We start from the raw sequence: 7,523 nt of genomic DNA, 5'->3' as shown, positions 1-7,523 counted from the left end.
ATGTGAGAATTACTCCTAAGTATCTGAACCCTTGTTTGGAGTGTCTGAATGAAACCAGATTATTCAATTGTGATGGCCATCCCCTGAAATCATTAAAGCTTCCGACTTGTTAGTGTTGATTTTATAACCTGATACCAAACTATACTCTTCAAGACTATGGAGCGAGTAGGAACAGAAGTGATAGGATTCCAGGAATAACAAAATGTCATCTGCAAAAAGTGACAATTTTTGTTGTACATTGGATTCATCTCTTATTTCCTGTATGGAAGGGTTGGATCTTATAAGTTCGGCTAATGGTTCTATATACAGAGCAATAAAGAGGGAGAAAGAATTTCGCCCTGCCTAGTGCCGCGTCCCGATGAAAAAAAAAAAAATCAGAGCAATGACTATTGACCCGCACTCGTGACCTTGGATTCTTATAAAAAGTCTGGACCCATTTTATGAACACATCATTGAAGCCCATGTATCTTAGTGTCTGCTGTAGAAAGTCCCAGTCTACCCGATCAAATGCCTTCTCAGCATACAAGCTGAGAAGCATTGATGGGGTGTTTCTTTTCTGTGCAACTATTTGGAGGTTTAAAGCTCTTTGAACATTATCAATTCCATGTCTCTGGGCAATAAAGCCAGTTTGATCAGGTTTCACAAGCTTCCTAATACTTTTGTATTGTGTTTGCGATAATGGCAGTAAGTATTTTAAGGTCCACGCACAGGAGGCTGATGGGTCGATAAGATGTACACAGAGTCGGATCTTTACCATCTTTATGGATGACGCTTATAATAGCTTCAGACCATGACTGAGGAGGATCACCCTCTCAAAGTGCATAGTTATACACTTTATCCAAAAGTGGGACAAGCTCTTGGACCAGTACTTTGTAATACTCTCCTGTATACGAGTATTTACTTGTACAGTTTACTAAGCTACACCGTATAATTAACTGAATTTCAGTAATAATAATCACTAGAACGCTGACCCATGGGGAACCACGGATTATAGACGTGGTCATTTGCGCTATATATGGAGGACAGCTGACTTTTAGGGAAAATCTGTTAACAGTTATGCAAATTTTTTCTTTTTAAATATTGACATAGAAAAATTTCTTGGCTTTCATGAAAGTCTTTATTGAGGGTTTAATCTGTTTTCAGTTGTGTTAAATTTTCTAAAATGAATTTTTGTCATCAATAAGATTTTCTGAAGCTGCTTAACCAGAACTATGTAAAGAAATTATGAATAACTGAAGTTCTATATTTGCACTGTGACAGTGCTCACATTATTAGATCACATTTCTTCTTTTTTTACTCTTTTTTTTTTGGGCCTGTGTGAGACACTGTTGAGACAAAATTCTGCTGTTTGTCCAGAGCGTGAACTGGTTAATTCTGGATTTGGGCTCACATGCACACAGAAAATGTCCAGATTTGAATATGATGTCTGGGATGTTAGAGGATAGACAGACTGATGAATTCCGTCAGGTCTGCTGGAACCTCACAGGCTTTTATTGTGGAAGTGCGACATAAACAGGCTTGTTGTTTTCAAAAATGACTGATTTCTCAAAAATATTGTTTGACCACTTTGCTGTTTTCACAACTTGAATTCTATTTGATAAATAAAGTGACATTGTAAGCTTTTCTTCCTGTCTGTCAGGGTGGGCAGCTGCCCAGCTGTAGCAGCTGGACCGGCCATGTACACTCCCAGACTAGGTTTAGGTTTATTACAGGCTCTGGTATGGTACATGTGATCATGTAGTGGAGCAGAAGTACAATCAGGATTAGGCAGAGACGCAGTCATGGTCGAGCAGGGGTCAGAGGCACGAGTAAACACAGACATCCGGGATGAGACTAGAGGCATGGTCGAGGAACACAGAGCAATAAATGGTACACGGCAAGGCAAAACAGGACTGTGACCAAGAGGCTGGAATGTGTACAAAAGACAGCAAACTGGCAGGGAAGTGATGGCTGGGAGGTGTTTAAATAAGACAGGAGTTAACTAGGTGCACGTGAGGAACAATCTAGAAAGGGGCGTGGCTGGTGGACAAAGATTAAGCACTGTGCAAGATAGTGAGGAAGGGAGTGCACAAAGGGCAATGATGTAGACACAAAGATGCGTGAGCAGGTGCAAACAGCGTGAGTGAATGAAAACGCAAAGCAGACAGAATCAAGGTGTGAGCCGAGGACACAGGAGCTGGTAAAGAGGCATGAAGACACAAGGGCAGGTGCAGGGTGTGGGGTGAACACAAGCAAATGGGAATGAAGACAAATTGAGAACACAGAATCTAAGGACAGACTATTGTAGTATAACTATGAACTGGCATGAACATGAGACTAAGAGCAAACCAAGAGAAAATAAATACAAAAGAAAAACTACATGAGAAGTGATCCAAGAATAAATGAAAAAAATACTTAAGCAAAGCTAAACTGAAAATAAGAGCTGAGGAATACAACCCGATGACAAAACAAAGACTAATAACCAACAGAAAACAAAACCTGATGCTACAGCATAACTGATAGCACAAATGAGATGAACAAAATAAACAAGTGATAAACTAATGATCAACAATGAACACACGAACTGACAGAACAAAAGAATGAAACTGAACAATGGCTGGAGTATGAAAAGTTACAACGAAGCAAAGTGACAAAACAAAATAGAACAGAGAAAACACATGATGATAACACCGCAAAGCTGGCGCAGATGGTGAGAAAGGGGAAAAATAGGATCAAAGCCCTGATCAGGGCTAAATTGTGACACTGTCCACACTGACTGACAGCAGGTGTGTTTTTTTTTTTTTTAGTGCCACCGCTGAACAGCTGGTGCTGGAGGTCACTGCCAGTCACTTAAATAAGTCAGTCTGGAGCTGCAGTCTCACTTTAACTGGGCTTTGCCCTACAAACCTTGAACAACATGTGCACAAAGTGATCAGGACAATCTCAAAAATTCTGATGACCATGACACCAACCCATCTGGGCCCAGACACACAGGAATGAGACTGGATTTAGTTATAAAAACACAGAATCAAAATATTTCCTTTGACCACTCAATTTCGCCACAATATGATCCATTACTTCAGAGTTAATACACGTTGAAAGACTCAAATGGTCCATTTGGAAATGCATTTATTACTACACAGTACTGCAATAAGTCTGCTGCAGCTACACGGCAGCGTGTGCAGTTTGTCTTTCTTATCGAATGTTTTCGTCTTCAAACTCTGAGGCGTGCACGTGTGTTTGAAGCGGTTCTTACCTTACGCTCGTCTCTGTGTCTCATTTGATAGTCACTCTGATCATGAGATACGTGTTGTTGTTTGCACTCTGTCCCACATTTCAGAAAGCCAGCCCGCCGTCAACATTACAGCGCCACGCCCCCAGTCTCCTGTTACTGGCTAAGAAGTACGTGGGGGCGGAGTCAAGCAAATCAACGAGGAGCCTCCCATCGTGTTGCAAAACAAAATATTATCGATTGAAATTAATTAATTTGAAAATGAGGCTTGTAAGATTTACTTTACATAAAAAGAAAAAGTCGCTAGATTTAAAAAAAAATCCTCCATTTTAAAAAAAATGTATACGTAACAATAAAAATGTTAAATCACGTTTGTTTTATACCTTTTTTTATCCTTTATTTTGTTTTTTAGACAACAGAATATTGCACTGCATTTTAGTTAAATATGTTCACTTTCCTCTGTAGTCCTCAGTTTTAAACATTAACCCGTTTATGCCCAGAGGGTTTTTTTTTTGTTGAAATGCATATAATTTTATCAGTCGAGTCCTCGTTGAGATTTTTTTTTTTTTTGTTTGTGAGAAAATGAGATTCGAAGGGGAAAACATCCAGATGGGTTGTGTCAGGTGGTCAGTTGGAAAGTGTTCATCATGTTTCATGTGCTGTCCTATGTATTCTAGTGATAGGCGGAAATTGTTTAAAGATTTGTCAGACTGTGGATTGACTGCTTTTAGGTCAATTTTTTCTGAGAGCAGTTACTCGCATTTAGTGGACACAGCTGTGATTAAGTTCCTCCATTCCACCAACCTCTGAGAGTCTAACATAAGATAAAATATTTAACTAGTACCTGTAGGGGGCAGCATTATGCTACGCCAGCGTATAGCTGCCGGAAACTATTAGAAGAGAGAAGAGAAGAAGAAGAAGAAGAAGAAGAAGAAGAAGAAGATGATGATGATGATGATTCGAAGGGAGAGATACATAAATTTAAAGCAAATAATAATAATAATAATTAAAACACAAGACGGCATCGTAGGGTCTTTGAATTGTCACCTCCACAAAGTCTGCTCATACAGATTTCACATATTTAGTCCACTTGTTCCAATATTTAACAAAAGCATCCTTCTTCAAACGTAACGTTCCTAGAAAGCTTTTATTTTGTTGTTATGCATCGCGGGGAGCATCGGCCTCCTATTGGTGGCTTCTTTACAACAAAGGTGGGGCTTACATGCAAAAGACGTTGTCTGATTGGATGGGTTCCGAGACTATTACAGGAAATATTTGAGCATAATCCACATGTATGTAGTTTTTCTGTGATAAAAATATGGAACAAAAAAGCGGTAAGTCAGAGTTATCAGCCAGGCTGTCGAAAACGTTTATTTTGTTTATTTTTTATTTTGCAGCTTCGTTGTGTGTCCAAGAACTGTGCGTCCTCATGCTGAACGTTTTTCCTAAGTTAGCTAGGCGTTGCTAAAAGGCTAACAGTAGCTGTTACAAAATCCACCGTGTCGCCTTCAAAAATGTCGAACCGCGTTTATTACAACGTTTTAACGTCGTCGTTCCATAAAAAGTCAGTCAGTAAAACAAATAACACACTGAACTCGTTAAATTCGTGTTGTGTTTACAGACCTCATTTAGTTTGATTTTCTTTGTCTGAATTTTTTTTTTTTTTAAACGTTAGAGGCGTAATTTTTCAAACACTGAAACACAACATTTGAAGTAAATGTCAAGAAATGTTTCATTGGTATTAATGCACTGCCGGCTGTCAGAATATGGAACTGCAACTATCAATAAATGCGGTGGCTTAGTGGTTAGCACAGTTACCTCACAGCAAGAAGGTCATGGGTTTGATCCTCACCTGTGGTCTTTCTGTGTGGCGTTTGCATGTTCTCCCCATGTTTGCGTGGGTTTCCTCCGGGTGCTCCGGTTTCCCCACATCCAAAGACGTGCAGGTTAGGGGAATTAGAAACTTTATGCCCAGGTCTCCCTTGCAAAAGAGATCTCAATCTCAATGAGACTAAATTAAAATTAAAACAACCTAAATGGGTGCAGAAGACAATCAAACAAGCAAAACCACAGAACCTGGCAGAGATTTCTAGAAACAAAAGAGGGAGATAAATTATTAAGATATACAAAGCTGCAAAAGAGGTGAAAGCTCAAATCCATGGGACACAAAAGAAGCATGAAAGGAACAAACTCGAGATAAAGATGTCAGTGCCAGAACAAAGATTAGAGAACAAATTCCTGAACTAGAGTTTAGAGACGGGGAATCCGGAGCAGCAAAAACCGATGAGGGGAAAAAAGCGGAAGTTTTTAACAGAATTTTTCAGTTGCGTTTTTACAAACAAGCCACAATGACCCAGCTTTACCAACTTTGGAAGAAAGAAATTTGAAGAACGTGTGACAGACTTATTTCTAGTGATATGTTTAGAAAGGTATTACAAGTCTTTGAACAATCCAAAGCATCAGGATCTGACTTGGTTCAACCTAAGATTCAGAAAAAGACAAAAATCTTTAAGAAAGTAAACAAGCTTGAATGTAAGTCTCACCTCTGTACCCTGTAAGATGATGGAATCACTGACTAGTGATGAATAAAAATGACCTATTTAGTGACAACCAGTTAGATCAACAATATTACAACTATTAAAACTCATTGACATTTGGACTAGGCTACTCAATGACACAACATTTTCATGGATTCTAGTACGAAAGCTTTTCATAAAGTAATCCATAGTAGGCTAATATGGAATAGATTCAAGCTATGGCATGTGTGTGAAAATTAATAAATGATAGAATACTTGTGCTCAGAAAGTCATATTAAATGATGCCACATCAAGAAACTATCCAGTAATAAGTGGCTTCAGGGATTAGTGCTAGGGCCATTGCTATTTTTTATTCATAAATATTTGCCTGAATTTCTGCCATCACAAATTCTATACAAAATTGATACAAAAATGTCTAGGAAAATATTAACTGGTGAAGACATATGTCAGTTCATAGTACTTTACATCTCACAGACCTGTGTGTGTGTGTGTGTATTTTTCCTCTTTCTCTCTTGGTTTCATTCAGAGGGGAGCTTGTCCCAGGTCCGTCATGTTGTGTTAGTACTTTCAGGAAAAGGAGGTGTGGGCAAGAGCACCATCACCACAGAGTTAGCCCTGGCCCTGAGGCATGCTGAGAAGAAGGTGACATTGCTGTTCTGAATTATATTTATCATCTTGAATCAGTTGCCACAAACTTACTTGCAGGATGAATGTGTTGATCAGGTTGGCATTCTGGACATTGATCTGTGCGGGCCCAGTATCCCCGCATGCTTAGTGTGGGCCGGCCTGATGTGCACCAGTGTGACTCTGGCTGGGTGCCAGTGTACACTGATGCCCAGAAGACTCGCGCGCTTATGTCCATTGGCTTCCTGCTGGAGGATCCGGATGAAGCTGTGGTGTGGAGGGGACCCAAGAAAACAGGTATGCCCCAATCTACAACTAGCCTGTGACACAAGAGCTGAATGCAGTGTTGAGTGTATTGAGTCCAGTCAGAGGAGGGTTTGTTTTTCTATAGTGTCAGGTATCACTATGCCCAAGTCTTTTTCTAGTATCCAAAAACCTGAATTTTAGAACCCATTTGCTGCACGAGTATTAAAATCTATTCCAAAGCAATCAATTGATGTGCAGTCTGTTTTCACATATATGCTACATATATTTGTCCAAATCATCCAGTGCTGCTGGCTTTAAACCCATAGATTACACAACATGCTAAAATTCTGTGCATATTAAGATTTACATACATTTCATTCACAATCACTATGTGCAGTGCAGGATGACAGTTTGCTGTAAAGGAGCTTAAACTCTGAAATGATGTTACCTTCATGTGAACTACTTTTTTAAACCAGATAAAAATGTGTCTTTTTCTGGCAGCCCTTCTTGGATGATAATATTTTAGGTTTTAGCCTCACCTCTTCAGTGTTTTTTTTTTTTGTTTTTTTTTTAAATTGCAGTTTGCTTTTATAACTAGTGTATTAAGAAGTACTTATTTCGGGCATGGTTAATAGGGGTGTGCTGTACTTGAACCCAATCTCATTTTCGTTTAACCATTTCTGCAGCTCTGATTGGTCAGTTTGTGTCAGACGTAGCATGGGGGGAGCTGGATGTGCTGCTGGTGGACACGCCCCCGGGGACATCCGACGAGCACTTGGCTGTACTGGAGAATCTCAAGAAACAGAGAATAGATGGAGCCATTTTGGTCACGACCCCTCAGGTAGACACCAGGACAGATGTGCATGAAAACTGTGCAAATGCAGACATGGGCATGTGCTCCTAGG

General features: G+C 39.7%; 1 pseudogene; it reads left to right on the top strand.

Annotated features, from left to right (window-relative positions):
• Positions 1–4,434: 4,434 nt before the first annotated feature.
• Positions 4,435–7,522, top strand: LOC117530604 (annotated as a pseudogene).
• Position 7,523: the final 1 nt, after the last annotated feature.

The sequence above is a fragment of the Thalassophryne amazonica genome, chromosome 18 (genome assembly GCF_902500255.1).
Source record: "Thalassophryne amazonica chromosome 18, fThaAma1.1, whole genome shotgun sequence".
Taxonomy (NCBI): Eukaryota; Metazoa; Chordata; class Actinopteri; order Batrachoidiformes; family Batrachoididae; genus Thalassophryne; species Thalassophryne amazonica.
Note: the sequence above shows the minus strand (reverse complement) of the source record. Positions and strands in the feature narration are given on the sequence as shown.